The sequence below is a fragment of the Salarias fasciatus genome (genome assembly GCF_902148845.1).
Source record: "Salarias fasciatus chromosome 7 unlocalized genomic scaffold, fSalaFa1.1 super_scaffold_4, whole genome shotgun sequence".
Lineage (NCBI taxonomy): Eukaryota > Metazoa > Chordata > Actinopteri > Blenniiformes > Blenniidae > Salarias > Salarias fasciatus.
Window position 1 is genome coordinate 23971860 of NW_021941229.1, and position 21847 is coordinate 23993706.

At 47.7% G+C, this 21847-nt stretch overlaps 1 pseudogene; it reads right to left on the minus strand.

Moving 5' to 3' along the window:
* The window catches only part of LOC115383146 (collagen alpha-1(XXVII) chain B-like), a 67902-nt pseudogene that overhangs the window by 37838 nt on the left and 8217 nt on the right, over positions 1-21847 (minus strand).

The window sequence follows — 21847 nt, forward strand, 5'->3', positions numbered from 1 at the left end:
AGTTCCTGTAAACCATCCTTTAGCGCTGTCATCTGACGGCAGCATCCCTCTTCCCCGTCGTGTTACACGATCGCTCTCACGGGCCGAACGCCGCAATCCGGCACTTCAAGCCCTTCATTCTGCACTTCTACAGCAACAACACATTGTCCCCCTGTCGCAGATGAAATAAAACAAATAACATAACGTGCATATTTTGTAAAGTCACCATCCCAGAAATTTACATATTTGTTGCCTGTATTTATCCTTGTTTTGGAGAAGCTTTGTGTCGCACTCTCACATCGCAACGTCCGGCACGAGCCATGAAAATGACGCTACGAGGACGAGATGCTCGGCGCTGGGAGGAGAATACACAAGTACTAGGAACAAAGCAAATAGAGATGTCACCAGGCTGCGGCAACACTGCTGTGTGTTTTCCATATTTCTGTAAAAAGCCTTGTCGATGCGCAGTTCAGTGGAGAGAAGAGGGTGAAGAATTCCACCCGATAGCATTTGACGGTCACCTCCATGTGCTTCAGGCTGAACGTCGGTCTGTTTACGTGGACGAACGGCAGTCGGTTTGATTTCACCCCTGCAAAATTTTGCCTGTTTCTCATCCAAGTCTTGACCCAACGGACGCTTTCGAGGCGAGCAGTGACCCCGGTGTGTCTCTCAGGGATTCGAACGCACGCCGACATGTGTGCTCGTACATGAACGGGAGGCGGAGCGGCGCCAACACGCATGCACGTTCAAACACGGAGATGCATGCACACTCTCATATCCCATCTTATTAGATGGCTTACTTATAGTACAAACATGTGTAGCAGCTTATGTTCCCAAGCTGCACTGTGAGGTCCAGATGAAAACACACACACACACACACACACACACACACACACACACACACGCGGTCCTGCGTATTAGCCCTACACTCTCGGCCTCAGCTCGACCATCTCAGATCCTTATCTCACTCATTACGAGCCTGCTAATGAGAGCGGGCATTCCCACCGGCCCGCCTCCGTTTACAATGCCACTTGTTTAATGAGCATGTGTGTTCAATCAGATAAAACTCAGCAGAAAGCTTTTCATTTACATGGGCTCCCCGGTAGCGCCCCGTAAGCGCCGCCCCTCGCTGCTCCCGCTCGGCCCGGGTTGTGCCCCGGGGGAACGAACGCCGAGGAGCGGAATGAAAGACACAGTGTGTCTGCCGGTGACGACAGCCGCTCTGCACACACTTAACTTTCAAATGAGCGCGGACCTTGTGTCTTTTAACAACTGTGCAGAACAAATAATGAGTGTGTGCCTCCTCTGGACAGTCAGCAGGTGGAAGAAACACACCTCTCACCTCATTAATCTGGGCTTTCATCTCCCCACCTTCACACCCCTAAAACAGCTCTCCAGCATGGAGCCGGGTGATTGCTCACAGTAATCGTCCGGCTCCATGTTATGTGCCGCGTATGTACATCGTGCCTCATCGGGACAGAAAACAAACAATTTTCACATTTTTTGTTGAAATATGTCCAGCGGAAAAACGCTCCTCGTCTCAACCGTGTGTGAACCGCAGCTCCAACCCTCCTGCGTTCATCCGGGATCACTATTAAACTAGCAATGATTGCTTGTGTGTGTGTGTGTGTGTGTGTGTGTGTGTGTGTGTGTGTGTGTGTGTGTGTGTGTGTGTGTGTGTGTGTGTGTGTCGCTGCTGTGAAACACGCAGAGAAAATGATGGTTGATTTGAATTCTTCCATAATTACGGCGATGATGAGCGTGCACAGTTGTTAGCTCGGAGAGGAGGAGGGAGCTGAACGGAAAGTCTCTGCTTTGGAGGTTCAGACAGATTAACGTCGGATGATAAAACGCCGTGCGAAAACACAGAACATGAGTGTGATTAACACGACGTCTCGCCCTGGCGGGGGGGAAAAGCACATTATATCAGACTATTCTGCATTCAGAAAGGGGCTCTTGTTGGGAGGACTGTGGTTTGGACGCTGTTTTAAAGGGAAATCATGCAAAAGAGTAAACAGCAGCTGCTACGAGAGTTAATTCATCGTACATTTTTTGGTTTGTGTGCCATGCTGTGTGGAAACTTCTCTGTGTCAGAGAGTCCAACCATTGCTCAACGTAAAGGCATCACACATGTCTGAATGGCACATATGTGAAAAGCACATGTACATGCAGACTTCTTTTAAACACGGACTCCGCGTTATGCGTCTCTGGACAGTCATAACTTCCCAAAACATTGCAGACGCACCGCTGAGTGTACATAGGTGTTGATGGATGAGATTGCAGCTGTCCAGCTTCATACTGACTTTAGAGCTACTTCCACTAAGACTCAGCCAGTCGCCGAGTTTTATGTTCAATTCGTGGAAAACGAATTTATAGATTTACCCTGAATGTATTCCACCATGATCAAGATTTATGATGAGAATCAGTGATTATTTCTTTAAAACGAAGTGGGGTTAATTGACTAGATCCTTAGCAAGAGGAAGATGCTTTTCAATGTTGACATTAGCAGCTTTTAAAAGAAACTGACTGATGCTAATCAATATAAAAAGTGACGTTTATCTTTTGAATGTGAAGTAGCATTTATGCCTACATGCTGCAGATACAGGGGATACAGGCACATGTCAACGTCACACAACAGCTTCAGTGAGTGCAGCGAAAAGGACAGAGAGAAGAAGAAACTCAAGAGTATCTGGTAGGAACTTAAACAATAATCGATTCATAACAGTAATCTAAACAAAGTGCCTCTCCCAAATGTTTGATGGGAAAACACATACACACATGATTCAGGCTCACCCGATAAGCTCATGTTTATGGACTCTTGGGAGAAAGAAAAAAATCAAACATGCAATGCCAGGGAGAACATGCAAACGCCACACAAGTAGACAATGGGACTCATGGTTCTATAAGGTGACAGGAATAAGCACTCAAAAAAATAAACAATATAATACCTTAAAAAGGAAAACAGGAGCATAAAGTAAATCATGCAGTATTTCAACATGTGGTACTTCAGTCTACCGTCAAAGAATTTGCAAATATAATGAAACTGCAGGGGGTCAGACGTATCATTCATCGTCAACAGAACAACCAGAACTGCTCTCGAGTAAAAAGAGCTATAAAACAGACAGAAAACTGCGAGGGTTTTGGGGAAACGGCTTAAAAAAAAAACCAATGTTGGATTTACTGCTAAGAGTTGAACGAGAAGACAGATATCACTGCGGTTAGTCGAGATCAGCACTTCTGAGCAGTTAAAACCCTGCAAAGGAATAGTTCCAGCGCGACCAGATATTAAGATCCGGCTTTCATGTGGAAGAAGCACAGACGGTGTGAAAGACAGACGCAGAGGAGAGAGAACAGCAGGTCAGCTGGAAGACACGGAGCGACGGCGGCGGTGAGCTGAGGCTCGCACCGCGGCCTCGTCCTCGCAGCTGAGGTTTTGGCCGCAGGAGGTTCCCTCTGCCTGACCCTGCCCGCCATGCTGAAAAGACATTCGCACTCGGCTTACGAGAACAAATGTTGTACAGAGCGGAACATGCTTGGCTTGTCTGAGGGTGTAAAATCACACGCCGCTATCGCAATTTTAAAGCGCCGCTGCTTTCCCCATTAAAGTTTTCCATGGAAAACCGGCAGCCGGATTCCAGAATTCCCGGCTGAAGAGTCAAACGCGGGCCGATTTAGGGGGGCGTACGTGTGTGTGTGTGTGTGTGTGTGTGTGTGTGTGTGTGTGTGTGTGTGTGTGTGTGTGTGTGTGTGTGTGTGTGTGTGTGTGTGTGTGTGTGTGTGTGTGTGTGTGTGTGAGAGGAGGAAGGTAGGGAAAAACACAGGAGCGCCCAGAGGAAAAGCTGCTGTTGTCCCGTTTTCCTAAACCACAGAAATCCAAGCAAACCAGACGGAGCGACGTAAACAGCGCGGAGAGGAAGAAACAGCGCACGGCGGTTTCAGGGTGGCCTCTGAGCGCGAACGCCGCGGCCTTAAACGTCGTTATTTCCTGTCAATACTGCATTAACCTCGGCCTCGGAGCGTCAGCGGGAGACGGGACACGCCTGGGGACTTTCCACCTGAGACGCAGAACAAAGCCCGTTTGAGCGCCGACGGCTCGGCGAGTTGGCGGCCTGACTCACACGTCCGTCACGGACCGGGGCTTATTAGAGGCCGGCGGCTGAGAAACGCAACACGCTGCCGAGCGCCGCCGCTGCTGCTGCAGGGTGGCAACGGGTTAACAAGACACTTCACGTCGGAGAGGAAGCCGACGGCTCGCAGTTAACTTAACAAGTTTCCTTTACAGTCGACGTGTCTGCGGTTCAGTGACCAATACCTGAGGCCTTCCCTCATGAGGTCAGGCTGCGTGTGTTTTCATGAAGTCGCCATGGTAAAAGACCCCCCCCAGGTCAAAACGCCGCGGCGTCACCGCGATGAGTACAACACGCCCCGGGGCTTTATTAAGAAGACCTGCTGACTCTGCGGAGCTCATCATCGCAGTGTGTGCAGAGAGAAAACACTTTTCCACCCCCGCCAGGTCCTCCAGCTTTAAAACAAAGACGCTGCTTCAGAGTCACCTGCAGCCCGGCTTCATATACATCACTGCCATTTGGGTTTGCGAGGAATCTGGGAGGGTTTTCCATCGGTTTTACGTTTTTTTCCATTCTGTCTGAGCGTGTGTGTGTGTGTGTGAGGCAGAGGCACACAAACGGACACAGACACACACAACACACAGAAAAAAAAGCAGACTCCTAACAAAAGCCATATGTTGAGCTTCAAGTAGCCGTCCAACTGAAGTGCAGGCTGCCGCGGCGCTGCAGAGAAAAGCCCACAGACGCAGAGCAGCGTCACACCTCCGCCGAAACGCAGGCAGTCTACCCGCTAGGCTCAGTTACAACTGATTCTTCTGTTTTCTTTGAAATGGGCGCCTGGCTGCACGGTTTCTGATGCACAATGTGACCAGGAGCCTTTATGAGCATTTTAAATGATCAATATACTCTTCATTTTCATCCTGTCCAAACACGACATGCAGAAAACCGTTCCACCGCTTCATGGACTTCTTTTTAAAGATCCCTCACTACCTTGATCTCACTGCTTCAGCCAGTTTTCCATTACTCAGCCCAGTCTTCCTCTCAGGTGGCCACAGAAAGCTGAACGATAGTTTTGGGTGAAATTTTGTATTTTTTTTTTCTTCTTCTTCCCCCAATATGCTGAGCTTCACTGTTTTTATACAATCTTTCCACTCGGCCTGAAACTGCTGAAGTGTCCTCGGGGGACGAGCCTGCTTGCTGAGCAGACAGCTATAGTTTGATGTCTGCTTTATGTACACAGGCAGACGCAGGAATGCATTTGCAGAGTCATGAACCTGTTTACCTGTTTGCAGCTGACAGCTCAGACCTTCTTCTTGAACCTAAAGTTCAGCCTGTGGTGATTATACTGCCACCTAATAAAGGCTGTGTCCCACTTTCTGTCCCTCAGCCTGACCTACAGTAACTTTTAATGGGGTGGTAAGTTTCCCATCCTCTTCATCCTGCTGATAAAACCTTCTCCCTTCGTCCAACGCTCAGTCCTCTCTTTGCAGGATCAAGGGAACATATGGAAAATATGGCGAGTGCAGAAGGAAAAGACTGATGGGGAGAATTTAAGAGGAGACAAGGGGAAGATGTTTGCATGCAAACACAACCATAAAGACACAACAGAAGACGTGATTCATGCGGTGACCAAATATCAACCGTTCCAGGATGTGAGCTCGCTGCTTACAGCCATCGTTAGCTGGTGAATGGTTCCTGAAACATGTTTGAGCCGTACTGAAGTGACTGGGCTGGTAGGACAGGACAGGAGCCGTTGGGACTTACCTTTCGACCTTCTGGTCCAGGCAGTCCAACCAGGCCAAGGATCCCTGTGTCTCCCTGCAACACAAAGCCAGAATGTCCAAATAAGCGAGAAGGGGGAAAAAATGCCACAAACACGCTGCGTGTTGTCAAGCAGGACATTGTTGTTGACTAATGAAGCATGAGAGTAAAGGCGGGATATAATACCTTCTCTCCTGGAGGTGCGGGTCCGGGTGAAATGCCAGGGTCTCCTTTTTTCCCCTGAGAAGACAGACAAGCACAAAGGACGACTTTGTGTGAAAGTTACGCAGCTCCCGCTGTGATCTCGAACTGACAGCATCTGACCGGTCATCAAATTAGCACACGGTTTCAGCGGCCAGCACGTCTCATTCAGACAGAGGGGAAAAGGTTAACGCTGCAGGCGAGTAACAATCGGCAAGGTTCGGCACATCGAAGCTACGGATCGGAAATCACACCGACTCCACTGAAACTCACTTTACATATTCACACAGTTTACGTAACGCTGTCATCAGACGCCAAGCGAAACGGAGCTCAGAAAAGAAGCGCAGAAGACGCTGAATGAAGGTGAAAGAGCCTCAGTTCTTGCTCTCCCTAATGTGCAGAGACAGAAGTGAAAAGGGTGCAAGTCGGATAAGTCGACAAGGAAATTGCGTCCGCTGCGAGTGTTTGAAAATATTTTGGAAACTCCTTTGCTAATTTAACAATTTCTGGCACCCCGGTAAGACAGGAACTTTACTGCTGTTTCTGGTCCATTTGCTCAGCTTTGTTAACCAATCGAGGCACATTTTTCAAATTCTGCGCGATTCTTCTAGCCATGAGGCCGCCCTAAGCCCCTTGAAGCTTTTCTTCATTAGAAGTAAAAACAGCTGGTTGTGCCAAAAAACTGTACAAACATACATCTTGTTAACCAAAACACTCCGGCAGAAGCCACAGAGACTCTCGTCTGAAATGAGACTGGCTGCTGAAATGTGATGAAAATCAGACTGCTGGTCGGGGGGGCACGGTGGAGTAGTGGTTAGCACCCCTGCTCTATAGTGAGAAGCTCCCTGGTGTGAGTCCAAAGCATGTATGGGATTTCACTGGTTTCCTCCCATCGTCAAAACAAACAAAAATCCATATGAGGCTCGCTGGTAACACTAATTTTCCTGCAGGTGTGAGCTCTTACAGCTGTAGCCACCTCTGTCTTATCCCAATATGAAGTATTTCTTGATTTATTGATACATTTTTGAGTATTTCCGCACCTTAAAGTCCTTTTTTCAGACATTTTTATCAGTGAATTTCTTAGGCGCAATAAGAAAATTCTAATCTGTCTTTGTAAAACAAACTGAAATATCCATTTTATACAAAAGAAAAGAGAAGAAAATTGGAAAAGTATAGTGAAAATAAAAAGATCAAGCTGTAACTCCGTCTAGAAATTAATCTTGTGTGCTCAGAGAAATTGAAAACAGATTTAGAAAAGCATTTCTTTCCATCAAGATCGAAATCAAGCCGTTTAAATATGATGCCGCAGCTGGCAGAAAGCTTGTATCACAGATCAGAGGACGTGAAGGTAATATATTGCTATATAAGTGTCTCCAAATACAAAAAAAAAAACACAACTGAAGGATTTTAAGCTGCTGGTTGTGCGGAATATTTATTATAAGAGCACTGGAGCTATATTGACACTGTCATTTAACTCTGATTCAGAAACTGTACACTGGCATTTCCGAAGAAGTCCAACTGCAGGCCAGAAACTCATTAAAGTCTGAGAGAGGAAAATCTTAAAGCACGTCAAAGAGAAAAACGCCGTCCGTCCCAGAGGGACCTCTATAAAGGTCAGGGGTCAGCGGTGTCACCGCAGTTGTCGTTTGTCTAAGGCTTTTTTATAATACACTTAAAATACAGGTATTGCTCCTCGTCCCATCGTCTGAGCACACAGTGTCGGAGGTCAAGGGTGTTTGCCGAGACGTAGATCAGCCCAGACAATCACATGAGGGACGTGGAGGATTTGTCTTGGCCAGGGTCACCTCCTGTTCACACGTTAAAAATGGACAGATTTATTTGAAGTTCTCACTTTCCGACGTTTAACGTGTTTCCCTTGAGCTCTGATAAATCACTTTGACCCCGCCGGTGTCAATGCAATGTGTGTTTTTTCCTCCCGATGCTCAAATGGCAGTGGAAATATTGACACACACTCGACTGACACGGGAGCAACACATCAACTGAGATTCTGAGTTTGAGGGGCTAATGTGGCAACGCGAAAAAGTCACACAAAAAAGAAAAGTACATTTGGGCTGCAGCCTTTACTTTATTTAAATATCTATTTGTTTTGAATTATTGGAGTTTTCTACAAAAAAATTCTTATTTAGTACAAACCAAAAGTCCACAACCAAACGATATTGGGTTTTTCTCGATAAAAGACAAAAGAAAACACAAATTTTTAGGCAAAGGTGGAATTTTTCAGTTTAAAAAGCCTCAAAACAAATAAGTCATGATAAAAACAGTTGTTGGTAAATTTCTGTCAGCCGGTTGACAGTTATTGAAGCCTCGGCTGAAATATAACAGGGAAGCCCAACGCCGACCTCGACAGCACATATGTTAAAGTCATACGGGTGCGCAGTATGAAGCACCGAGGTGTCTGTAGTCCTGCGTCCGCCCTGCGGTGAACTTAGATGGCCCTGATTCTCCAGCCATAAAACTCCATTACCCTTGTTGCTCTTTATGGGTTCCAGCTGATCTAGAAAAAAAAAAAACTGAAAACGTAAGACGTCCCCGCAGGATTATTCCTCAGAAAAGATCTTAGGTTCGCTATGAAATGAGAGGCAGAGGTGGGAACATAATGATGTAGCTGTTTAGTGAGGAAAAACCAACATGGCAGAGGGGGTCTTGTGAGGGTGGGGAAGCGGGGGGGAGGAAGAAAGGTCTGCTTGTGACTGCGGGTTAAACTAGGAGTGGGTACCTTGAACCCGGGTGGACCAGATCGGCCGGGGTTTCCTTGAGGACCAGGAGCACCCTGTGGAAAAGCCACAAAAGAAGGGGAAACACAATCAAAAGGTGACGGAGATCTCAATCAATCTGCACGCTGGGCTGGAAGTGATGCAGACGGGAGGGAGGAGGAGGAGGGGGTCCAATCTGCCTGGAGAACCTCAGATTTCTGCTTATTTTACACTGTTTTCTTATACACTGACGATGCTTGCGTGTGTGTGTGTGTGTGTGTGTGTGTGTGTGTGGCGAGGTATTTGGTGTAGGGGGTTGAGGCTGATGGAAAATGGGGCTCTCTGGAGTGGCTTCACCATATGGATGTGGTTTTCCTGCCTCCTGTTGCCTATACACTCCTGCCCTCCCACCGAAGCCGCCGCCCACCCCCAGTGCGCACACTCACTCGCACGTACACACATGCAAACAAACACACACACGCTTGCCGGGCGTCTTAATGAGTAATGCAGATCATAACATTTTGAGTTCCTGCAGCGGTGAGCCTTCCTGTCCGCGCTGGCAGCCGCCGAGGAAACGAACGCAAAGCGAGATGTGCAGCGGCGGTGGCGGCGGCGGCGGCGGCGCACCGGTAACGTGAGCCGTCCCGCTCTGTCCAGCCGCCCCTGTGGGGCAATTTGGCAGAAAAAAAAAAAAAAAAACCCTGGAAGCCGGAGAATGAATATGCACCAATCTTTCTTTGGTTGGAACAACGGGCTGCAGACAGATAGAGGAGGGGGGGGGGGGGGGGGGGGGGGGGGGGGGGGGGGCTCCGTCTCGATCCTTTCATCTGTCTGTCTGACTCCTCTTCCTCTGAGCGACTCTTTCCTGTGGACCGCTGACCTTTGCGCCTGCCCTCCACGTGGTGTGGCACCTCTGGGCCCCTAACCTCACCCCCGTCCCGGGTCAAGGGGTTGATCGAGTGAGACAGGGGCCGGAAAAAGAAGAGCTAAAAACTGCTTTGAACGCTGGCTCACTGACTTCCACTGAGGTGAGTCAAAACAAATCGGGAAGCTATTATGTTATAATCTGCTGAGCAGCATCGAACCCAAACATCCACCGACGTTCAGACAGGCAGCTCTCTGTTATCCCCCAGAGGAGGACCAGAAAAAAGCTCCCGGGGTTGGCTTGGGTTATACAGGTCTACAAAGAAAAAAAAGGAGAAGCCATACGAGTTCAAACGAGCAAAGCTTAAAAACAGACCGTCCAGAGGAGACATGACAGCATCAATCCGTTCCTCCGTTACCGATCCTGCGCTTTGACGACAGTCATGTCTGATTCATCAACGAATGGACAGGAAGTTACTCAGCGTGTGTCGGATCTGTTATCTGTTTCTTGAGTCAGGATTTCCAAACCGTGACCTGTTTTTTTAACTCTCTCATATATTTTTGATCCCATCTGTCTCGGCTCTTAAAGATCTCGCCTCTCTGCTGCCCACGTTCTTATTTCGATTTTCGGTTTTGCACACATTCCTCGAGAGCTGCCGGTCGGTCCAGACGGTGTTAAAGGACGCTGTTGTGCCCCAAATAAAACTTAAACAAACTAGACATGTTTGAATTACATGCTTCAAAATTAACCCTGTGGTGGAGCCGCAGGCTGGGCAGTGCGCTGGCGGGCGGCGGGCATCGGCTGGCACCCACGCTTCGATTCTGGGCCGCTGCCTCCCCGTCGTGTCCTCTTCTCGCTCAACAGGTGTCTAATTAGAGAAGCCCGGGGCGGGGCGCGAGCACGCACGCTGACGGCTATCCAATAAAAAGCCACCGGCCTCCGAGCCGCGAAGCAAGGCGTGACTGTGGTTCCTGTGGCGGCGAAATCCTGCAAACTCAGTGCAATTCATACCGACTCCCAGCAGACGAGGAACTCGAAGGAAATGAAAGATCCACATGTTCCATGCAGCTCTGTGGCGTATGAATATCTATCCCTGCACCATATGTGCAACCTACAGCCGAGGTGCATCCCGCCCGACGTTACCTTCCCACACAAAACATTTCAGACACAGGGCCTTTTAATGGGCTGTGCTGTAAACACGGTCTGACTTTCAACAGCAGCTCATAAAAGACATTTTAAATGTATACGCAGTGGCCGTATTAAAGATAAAAGACACGCCGTGTGATGCTGTGCCAAATGCGAGCCCAAGGGGCAACGTCTGATTAACTAACATTAGATCAAGAGAGCATGTGAAACCGCTGGGATGTCTTCATAATTAAAGATCGGCGCGCACACACACACACACAAATACATAAACACACAGCAGAAACTTTGCCTTAAAGGATCGAGGGAAAGATTTCCTCGTTTGTTAAACTCTTACGAGCACGCCTCACTTGTACAAGAGAGAAAACAGAGGAATTTGCAGACAGATCCCACAGAAATCACAATAAAACTTCATAATTACAAAAGCAGACACAACGAATGAACTGCAAACTTCCTCAAACAGTAATCTGGAGTACATCATAAATGGAAAAGTAAGTAATCCAAACTAGTTTTTAACACAATGTGCAACAAGAACTATAACAGGTCATAAAGGCAAAGGACAAATTAAAGAGCGACTGTGGGAACCTCGGGCTTATCTTATGCCAAAGCAGTGAAAATCTGGTGTTAAGAAATGTCTTAAAGCTCCAAAAAGCATTGAAAAATGAGGGAATTTGACTACGCTCTGTGAGTTTTACAATCCTGGAGCTTATTACATTAATATTCCAGAAACCCATGCACACTTTGGGGATTTCAAGGAGCATTAAAAGTTGATCAGTTGCCTGACGTTACCAAACCAGGCCAGCGCACGGCCTCCGGCAGAGATTAGCGCAAGTATTTGTTGGTGAATGGTTTATAGTCCTGGTTTTTGGGTTTGTGCGTGCCCATCTGGAATCTGTGCTAGCGCAGGTGAAGGAGGATGGGGGGAGTTTGTTTAGTGACAGAGGAGAGGTTCAGAGGGGAAGCCTGAGGAAAGATGGGTGACAGAGATTTTTTTTTTCCCCCCCAAACAAAGAGGCTTTTGACTTGCCGGGCTCCAGACGAATACGCGCAGCCAGCCCTGCTATAGATAAAGGCCCTGTGCTCTCGTGACGCGTCCACGTTTCCTCTCACACCCTTCTACCACCGTCGCCCTCACACACACACACACACACACACACACACACACACACACACACACACACCCACAAACTCGAGAAAAAAAAAAAGCTCAGCCCGGCCTATTCATGGACGCCGACCAGAAGCTTCTGTACCGGCCGCCGTTGCCATCGTTACGGCATCTCGCACTCACATGCGTGGGATCAGAGGTCAAGGTTCATGGGTGGTGCTTCTTGGGCTCAATGGTGCTCTGTGTCATCACACAGACTTCCAGTAATCCGAGGCTCATAGAGAGAATCGTAGAAAACTCCGGCGGAGGTTCCGTCAGCCGGAGGGCTTCTCGCAGAGGACGAAGCGTCTGATCGACTCCTGCTTCGCCGGCTGCTGGGCTGCAGCCCGAGGCTGAAATTCAGGTTTGGAGGTAATTTCTTTAGTGATAAACAAGCGGACTGCTTTAGTCCAAATTGAAACCACACTCTCATCTGGACAAGAGGGGATCGTCTGCACAGCTTGTGCGCGTTTGCATGTGTGTAAATCTGTGTAAGAGCAGTTTGCACACACACACATGACAGCTGTAATTAAACTTGAAAAATGCTCTTGTTGACAAAAAAAAAAAAAACTCCTTAATCCTCTCCCTCTTTATATAGGCTGGTTATAAACATAGCCACATATGTCTGTGCTAAACATTGTGGGATTAGCGCTGTGGTGTGCACACACACACACACACTGGCCGTGTGAGCACTAACGTGTGTGTGCGTTAAACACAATGACTATGAGGTCAGACGCTGGTGGTGCGTTTGCGAGTGACCCGCCGGCATCAAACCCGACGGCCTTTACAAGTGCTTTTTTTTTATTGAAAAGGCTTGTTTTCATTGTTTGCGCTCTGCAAACCGACCACCTCCACTGACAAAGCTGCCGGCGGCTCAGCAGCTGCTTCACGGCGGCGGACAAAAGGCCGCGTCTGAACCGCCGGGATGTCAATCGGTTTGAGGCGATTGGTCGATGCGGAGTGCTGATGGACGAGGTTTGACACGGACGGCGGAGCTTTTACCAAGGACAAGTTAAAGTTGAACCGTCCAAACCGGGCCAGGCGTTGGGGTTACGTCAGGTTACAGAGCGCAGTTTTCTTATTCTTCACCCTCAGATGCAGACATTTTGAACTACCTTGAAAAGGTGCACATATATTTAATCCCCACTGAAGTGTAACTCCAGGCACGTTTGATTGAGATCACAGGAGATAGACCTACGTGAGCCCGATGCTGTGGAACTGTGACTACAGATGAAATGGGAGGTGCTGATGGGGCTTAAATAGCTTTAATCAGAGCCACACAAAGACCTCTTTATACATCTATTGTGGTGGGGGATCACAGAGACTTTAGCTTAAGGGTTTCTCAGACTCAGACGGAGATGTAAACACAGAGTAAAGAGCAATACAAATATCAAAACACCGGGCGCATGCATCCAGATAGTCAGCTGCAATGATAAATGGGACGTTGCTTATGGTGGTATGCATAGGGAATTCGCTGCAAACGCTAAAACTGCTAACGCCAAGAAATCAAGGGAAGCATGGGAGCCGGAACGAACAGCTGAGTTTGGTCCGAATCAGAAACACTTCTAGGCTCTGTTTATACAGTTCAAAGCAGTGTCAGTGTCCATATGTCAGGGACAAAGAGAAACAGGAGGAAGAAAGAAAACTCTTGAATGAGACTATATCTCTTGAGCTTCCTTGGGAAAAAAAAAAGAAAGAAAAAGAGGCTTTTTATCAGTGGGGAATGGGATTCCTCTGAAGTGTTAGCGCGGCCTGCTGCAGCAGGAGAAGAAAGTCCAGCGGAGCCATGTGTTCTCTGTCTGTTTACAGTGCTTTTATTAGGCATCCTGTGGCACAGGCAGCCTTTTGAAAGGCCGTCTTTATAGGAGCTTTCCTGTTTATGCGTAGGGGTGGGAGGTCAGCACTCGCAGGCCTATGGTGAATACGCTCTATCTGCCTGCATAGAAAAACTTTGTGTGTCAGAGTTGGAGAGAGTTTGCGTGTGTCACGTGCCTGACAGGAGGAATTTCAAAGCCTGGCTTTGCAGATTATGACTGAAACTGCAGGGGAAAAAAAAGTCCAAGAGTTTACCTTTTAGGCTTCAAAGAGAGACACAAAACTAAATGTCTTCGCTTGTCTGGGTTTCTGAACCACGTCTCTGCCGAGGCGGTTATTATCTGAGCTCGAACCTTCGCTCGGCGGCAGTAAAGGACACAGTGCACACAGTATGCATGTATGCATCGAGAACGGAGTCCGAGACAGTCGATCCACAGATGGGAGTGTGTTTGATGTGGCTGTGAGGGATTGAAGGAGACTTACTCGATCACCCCTCTTGCCTGGCAGGCCCGTCTTCCCTGGAGGTCCCGGCAGTCCCTGGAGAGAGATCACCGAGTCAGCCACGCATGAAAACCACCCGATTCAAAAACCCAAGACATTTTTATCTGCAACGCTCTGTCAAAGCTGGTCGGGGCATTGAGCCCCTGTTCGCCCGCAGCGAACACGGCTGCATCACACAGGCTGCACTGTGTCGAGAAGGTGACACCTCTTCCCCTCCGAAGCAATTCCATCTCAGGGTGATGAGAGCTCGGCCTGATCCGTCAAGACGTCCCGAGCCCGCGCGGCAGGAAACCGTAGAAACACTAGAAATAACAGGTCATTTCCTGCGCCACTCAATGCCTCTGTGTGTCTTTATCAGGCTGGCGTTTTCTTTTAATCAAAAAAGAGGAAAAGGAGAAGTGAGGGAAAACAGAACGCCGGTGGTTACTTTGGCCGACGAGGCCGACCGACACGACTCGGGGTCCAGGAGTAAATCTGCGTTCAGACATCTGTTTGCAAAAAACTTCTGATACTTGGAAACGGGGAAAAAAAAAACGCATCTTTATGAACACACTGACTCCATCTCTGTACAAACAGAGGAAGATGCAGTTTTTCTGAATGCTACTGCGCATGCACGCCACAGCCAGAGTAAATAGTTCTGCACATGCTCAGTAGGTGGACGATAACAACAAGGTTTGCCTCCAGCGTGTCACTAATCCCAATCCACTTTCTCTCCTGTAACAGCAGCAACCCAACTTCACCGTCTGGCCATGAAAAAACGTCTCTGTACTCCTACTGGTAATGTTTATACTGTATAATCTGTGTGCGCTCGTGTGTGTGTGTGTGTGTGTGTGTGTGCTATCATAACAAAAACAAACAACAGAAACTACTAGTGTCCCAAAATGAAGACTGCATTGCGTTCAGCATTTCTGCCGTTTCCATGGGAACAGACAGTGTGTTCAAAACATTGCGAAACGTGTCTGAAATAAAAATGCAAAAACGATGGAACAGCTGTGTAAACGGAGCCCGAAATGTACATTTCTGGAACTGAATGTTTAGTTTAAGTAATTCTCATGAAGTTGACAAAGACAAACATTTCTTGTAAACAGTGAGAACAAGTCAGCTCGTCTTATCCATGGTTAATATTTACCTCAGTCTCTCGACAATGTATTTCGAAGAGAATCTCTATCAGAAGTCAAATTCATCATAAAAAAGGTCTAAACATCCACACGTCGCACGTTTTGATTGTAACCACTTCCTGTGAACAGCATGCCTTAAGTATATCTCTCTGGTGACCGCCACCCCTCCACAGTCCCTTCCAGTGAGGCGTCCGTGTTGGAGACCACCCCTACTGTTGCAGGTGGCGTCCTCGATGGTGGCCCGAAGATCCGTCAGCAGCGTCAACACGCTCTCCTGTCAGTCGTCACGCCTCCACCCCCTGCTTTAGCCGCTCTCCTTCACACTCGCTTGTTTATTATCCTGTTTGCACCTGTCCATCCTGGACCGTGTCTATCTCTGGCTCTTTAGAGGTGAGAGTCGCTTGAAATTCCCACATCAGTGAGCATTCTTCCATCAAAGAAAACGTGATGGCAGACGCCGTTTTCAGGTTGGATGTTTGGACTTGCTGGTGGTGCCTTGGAGAAAGTCTGAAGCCACGGTCTCTCTGTGAAAAGGCATTCTTATTTGTTCCTATTTGATGAGCTTTTAAATCTACAACTACACAGTGCAAATTTGTACCTCAGTGGCGTAATTTGACAAAGTAAGTCCATTTTAAAGCTTCCTGGCTGTGGGAGTGCTTATTTACAGGCAACCTCCAGGTACTTAAATGAACACAGAAGTGTGCATAGGCAAGGAATTTAGAAAACCGTCCACTCGGGTTCAAATTAAATGGATTCTCGGTGCCAGCACATCCTCAGGTGAACAATTATCATATTAAAACTGAAGCTCTGAAGGTTCATGACGTGTAAACAACATTCAGCTGTGCAGAGGAACACAGGAAGTCATTTGTGAAGCTGAATGAGGAGCTTGAGGCCTTTCAGGAGGAGGAACACACCCCTACCTCCTCAGATGGTAGATAATTTTTCAGGTAACTAAAGCAATCAATAACAAATCTAAAAGCCTGCATCAAGCAAATAAAGGTGACTGACATGTCTTCATGGCACGTCTGTAGTTGGGCAGGCCTTTTTTCTGGCTGGATGTATCATGTGATGACTGAAAACCTCTGTAATGAAGACTCTGCAGTCTTGTCAGAGAGTGAAATACTGTGCTGGTGGAAGAGAGTGATGTGCACGGCATGTGTTTGAAAGAATCTGAGCCGTGTTGTAACAGATGCAACACTGGCTTCCTCGACTAACCCACTGAGACGTACAGCCGTACACACATGCACGCAAATACCCACGTGTGCACATGCACACATGAGCACTTTCAATAAATACCCGACGATGTCCAACATTACCCGACGCTGTCATAACATCTGAAACACATGCTTTCATACACATTCAATGGAAAGTCCAGCAGAAATGTAAGGATTTTTGTTTTCTTGCTCTGAACCGTTCTGGATGTTTCTGGTTTCTCAGATCGGTGTAGCTGACCATATGTTTGGTATAATATCAACCTCAACATATCGCCAGCACTTTCATTTGGTGCAGACAGTCCTTTTGGCAAAAGCCAACTGTTTACTGACTCTCCAATTCAATCTATTTCCGATGGTAGATTACAGCATTTTATGTCAGGATAACAGCTGCTGCTTTCGGGATGACAGTAATTTGGTTCATTGTAATGACAGTAAAGTGTGGCGCGAACATCGGCGCAGAGGTAACTCCTAGACACTGTACTCTGCCGTCTGCAGTGGCAAATTACACACTGCTGCTCAGACTCAGACACTGAGGAGCAATTTCTGCTTCTCTATAAGAAGGTGAGCAGTTATATGCACTTTATGAAGTCATGAAAGTTCTGTATGTTATCGTTCGCAAGTTAAATATTGGTATAGCTGTATGGAAAGCACATATTTCACTTCACCTTATTCAGAAGCAGTAACAATTTATCCATTACTGAAAATGAAACGTGGAGCTTAATTTGATCTCAGTGGTTGGTTGAGACGACACGAACACCAAGCAGAAAGTCGCCACCTCTGAAACTGGATCCGCTGGAGGCTTCGTCTTTCCACGGCTGCTTTGCTTGCTCATGTGGAATTGCCGGGTTTTTAACTCGAGGGTGCCATGAGACGGTCGTATCGCAACTGGCAACGCATAAATAAACCCGAAAGGAACTGATGGAGGCTTGGACTGAACTCTGACAAAGGCAAAAAAAAAAAAAAATGGCTGGCTCAGTATTCCTGTGTCGAGGGACAGTGAAAGGCCTGGCCCACCTCTGCGAACGCATTGGGAAGCCGAATGTTTACTGACTGCTTTGACCCTTGACTTGGCTTTGAAACGGGGCCGTGCGACCTCCACTAGCACCCTCCGACAGAGGAATCTGGTGCTGAGACGGCAAGGCGTCAGACCTGACACGTCACGCCCCGCCCGCAGGTTTCTGTGCATTGAAGAAAAGAAAGTAGAAGCAAGAAAAGGGAAGATCGCACCTCTGTGGGAGAAGCGAAGAACCATTTTAACCAACTATCGCAGCAGGATCCTATTTCCAATCCTTCGAGAGCTGGACCCACTTTGGTGAAGATCTGACTAATACACTTTTGGAGGCCGTTTTAAATCTTTACTCATGTAATGTGTCGTGTTAAATACGCTAGTTTCTTAATCACTGTTGCTTTACACAACCCTTAGTGTTGGTTTCCCTTTCTTTAAACTGCTTTTGCACACACACACTCATTCTCAGCAAACAGAGACTCTTACCGGCATGCCTATTTCTCCTTTCTGTCCCACAGGTCCAGCCAGCAGGGAGAACTGTGTCGGCGGCACCTCCCAGCTCAGGAAGCCGTCGGTAGCAGGCGGCGTTACCCGGTTGTACGGAGGCTTGGTCGGCCGCACGGTGACTGGAGCCTTGGTAGTTCTGGTCTGCTTGGTTGGCTTGGTAATGGGTTTAGAGACTGGCTTGGGGGTTTTAGACGCCGCAGTTTTGTTGATTGTTGACTTTGAGGGAGTGATTTTGGATATTGTTGGTTTTGAAGGGACAACCTTGACGGGGCTGGCGCTAGGTTTGGACGGAGTGGCTTTGGACGGTGCGACTTTGGGTTTGGGAGATGGCTTCTTGGCTGCGGTGGGCTGCGGTTTCTTGGTGACGGCACCTTGGTTGACGAGGACAGAGTCGGACTGTGTCTTGGAGGGTTTGGGGCTGGATGTAGCAGGAACCGTTGGCTTCTTCTGTTTGTCTGTTCCCGTCACTGCCTTTTTCGAGCTGTTCTGAGGGGTGGGCTTCGGGGAAGTGGGCTTAGCGGGCTTCTGGTTCGTAGTTTTAGAAGTCGTGGGCTTGGGGGTCGGTGGTCTTGTGGGTGGCGCTGCTGTCCTGAGTGGGGCCGTGACGGTTTCGGCCCTGGTCTTGAGAGGTGGGGAAACCAAACCGAGCTGGACCGTGACCGGCATGGCGGTACCCAGCAGCGGGGTGGAAACGGTGCCGTGGCTCGGCCTCACCGTTTGGGAGGAGGCCGCGTGTCTGACAGCCGAGGCAGCGGCGGCGACACTCCTGGCGAGGCTGAACCCCGTGGTTTTCCTGGCGGTTACCGGGCCGGCGCGTTTAGGGGTAGCAGCAGTAGCTGTGATGTTTCTCTCTCGTGGTAGGATAGGCAGCAGAGGGGGGAGGTTAGGCCTGTACGTGTCGGCTTCCCTGCACTGTTTCTTAATGTACCTGCAGTAGTTGTGAGCTGCCTGTGCAGAAGGAACCAGGTCAAACTGGCAGACGGCGCCCTCGAAGTGAGCTGAAGCTTGCTGCTGGCTTGAACGCCCCAGGAGGAAGGAGCCCTGGAGCTCCGGTGCCAGTCCCTCCTCGCTGCCCCACCCAAAGTCTGCTGAAACATTCTGCTCTCCGCAGGAGGCATATAGAGTCACTTTCTGTCCGTTAATTCCCACCGCCAGCTGGTGCCACTGGCCATCGTGAGGCTCATATGGCAGTGACACTGAAGTGTTCGGTCCCGTGTGGAGGACCAGTTTGCCCGGCACGAGCTGCAGACCAAGAAGGAGCTTCTTGCGTCCTGAGAGCAGGGTGAAGAGGAAAGCGCTGTTGACCCGGTGCGAGCGGACGCTCAGGACCAGTGCCAGGTTGGGCCAGACGGCCGCCGGAAGGATTGAGCGCAGTGGAGCCTCGATGTTGGCCCTCTGGTTGAGGATGATCCCTGATCTGAACGGAATGACACCTGCTGGCACCGAGCGCGACGCCGTCTCTCCCTTAAGGCCCAACGTCTGGAGGATGTCCACATCTGGAACGGAGGGAGAGAGAGGTGTGAGACACACAATTGATTTCACCGACTTATTTAAGAAGTTCACATCTGTCGTCGAGTACTCCTTTTTGTGCAATGGCAGACAAATCTTAAGTTTTATCTGAAGAATGGAGACTTCAGATCAATCCGCTGATCATAATTCATAGTTCTGATAAAAAATAGCTTCTCTATGCTCTACAAGTGGACAACATATGATTTTTCAGCATTGAAAAATGCACAAAGTAGGAAAATTCACATGCATTTAGCCTCATTACAAACTTTTAGTTGTTACAAAACTACTAATATGTATGTTCAACATAATATTTGTGGAAATATAATTCATTTTATAAGGAAGGTCAGAGGGTTTGTTGTAATAATCTGTCCAGGGATTAAATATCAAATTAACTGTTTAGTGAGTGATACGTAATAATCTTGTCAGTTGTTCTTCTTGAAGGTTCATCATATGGTTCATTTAAGCTGCTTTGGCATTTTTTTCTGTGCAAATTTGCAGGTCATAAATACAACTTTCAGAAAACTTATTCCAAGTCTATGAAAAAAAAAAATCTGGAAGACGTGTTTGTCTTTAAAAAAAGCACTGCTTTCCACTAAAATGTCAAATAATTCCAACAATAACAAGCAAAGGGGGTGATGAATCTCATTTCTCAGGCTTTTTCTTCTTTTTCTCCGCCGATTTTCACGTCATCTCACTAAAATACCACCTCCTGGCAGGATAAAGGCAGAGCGCCGATCAGAGACGTCAGACGCGGCGGCATTATTCTTACTCCGAACGTCAGCACAGAACGCCTGCTTACAAACCAGCGAAGCTCACATGCTGCAGGATGAAAAGGAGGAGGAAAAAAGCGTGGAAATTTAAAAAAAAAAAAAAAAAAAAAAGTGGAAAAACAAACAAAAATAAACTCTCTGGGGTTTTGAGGCAACAAAATTGCTTATGTCGGCTGGTGAGTGTAACTTTAGTCCAGAACTGGTTTATGTCCAAACAGGCATCCGGCTCGGATAATGATGATGTGTGAGTCGTACGCCGACCCTGTTTGAATGTTCTGTGCGTTTTCTGATCGTTTAGGTTCCGTCCCGACTTCTGGAGTCAACGCCAGACGTTTGATGCCTCAACAAATTGCAGCACATTCATTGCTTTGAAACAGATTCTCAAAAAGGAGCAGCTCACATCAAGAAGGTGGCACTGCTCGTCGGACGACTGATATGTGATCGGAGGAAAGCTAGTCTGCTGATGTTGGACTCCAGTGGCATCGTCAGACTTAGGACGGCGTATCGTTTAGTCTGAGGACCTGAGTGTAATTAAGGTTTGAAAGAACTAAACAAAAGTATAACGGAGTGTAACTCTTGGCTTTGTTCACTTTTCATTTCATTTGATCTTAACAATCATTTTGTGTGTGTGTGTGTTATTTATTTTACTGTTGTTCTTTGTTCCCGTTTTCTGGTCTTTACTTGGTTTGTCTTGTTATCACGCTGTCAAGCCGTTTGAATTGTAATAACATGCATGAAAAAGTCTATACACATAAAGTTTGATTGATTGATTACTAGTTTTCAGGCACAAAAGCAGCAGTTTTGGGAGGGTTTGTTGAAGACAGTCGTCAGTCTGTCTGCATGTTTGTTATATTCTCAGTTACGGTTTCAGGAGTGTTTTCTTTCCTCATACCTAGTTTTTTTTTTCTTTCTTTTTTAAGGCTTTCAGCAGGTAATGAGAAGGACATGAGCATCTCTCCTTTCATCTGTGCTTCTGCTCAGTTCGGTCCGGCTGGACTTTCAGAACACGGCCACAGAAACCACCAGGCGCTACGACGGGATACATTTTCCAGCCTTTCAGCCAACGCTGCATGTCAGCGTTCCAGTGTCAGTAGTCCCAGTTCTTGTTCTCCCGATGAACTCTGATCTCAGACCGAGGCCCCTCGGCCATCTTTTTTGTCCGAGGGCTCATTCTGACCTGTGGCCACCGGGCCTTGTCTAATGGGGACATGTGTACAGAAGCCCTGCTTGTGACAAGATACAAAAAGCGAGGGAGCAATGTTGATGAGATAAAAGAAAGTGTGAAGGACGAGGGGGGACTGACAGATGGCGCATCGCTCAGCCAGAGACGACCTCAATGAAATGCTTGTCTTTCTATTTCACAAGGTTTGCTTCATTAAAGAGTTTGGAACGTTCAAAAATGGAAACACATGGGTTTGATAAACGTTCATGTTATATGAGCTGCTCTCATAGAGAGGTATCTTCTACCTTTTGATTCTGTTCTCAGTTATTTATTCATTCTCTGTTGTTGTTTTTTTGTTAAATTCATATAGA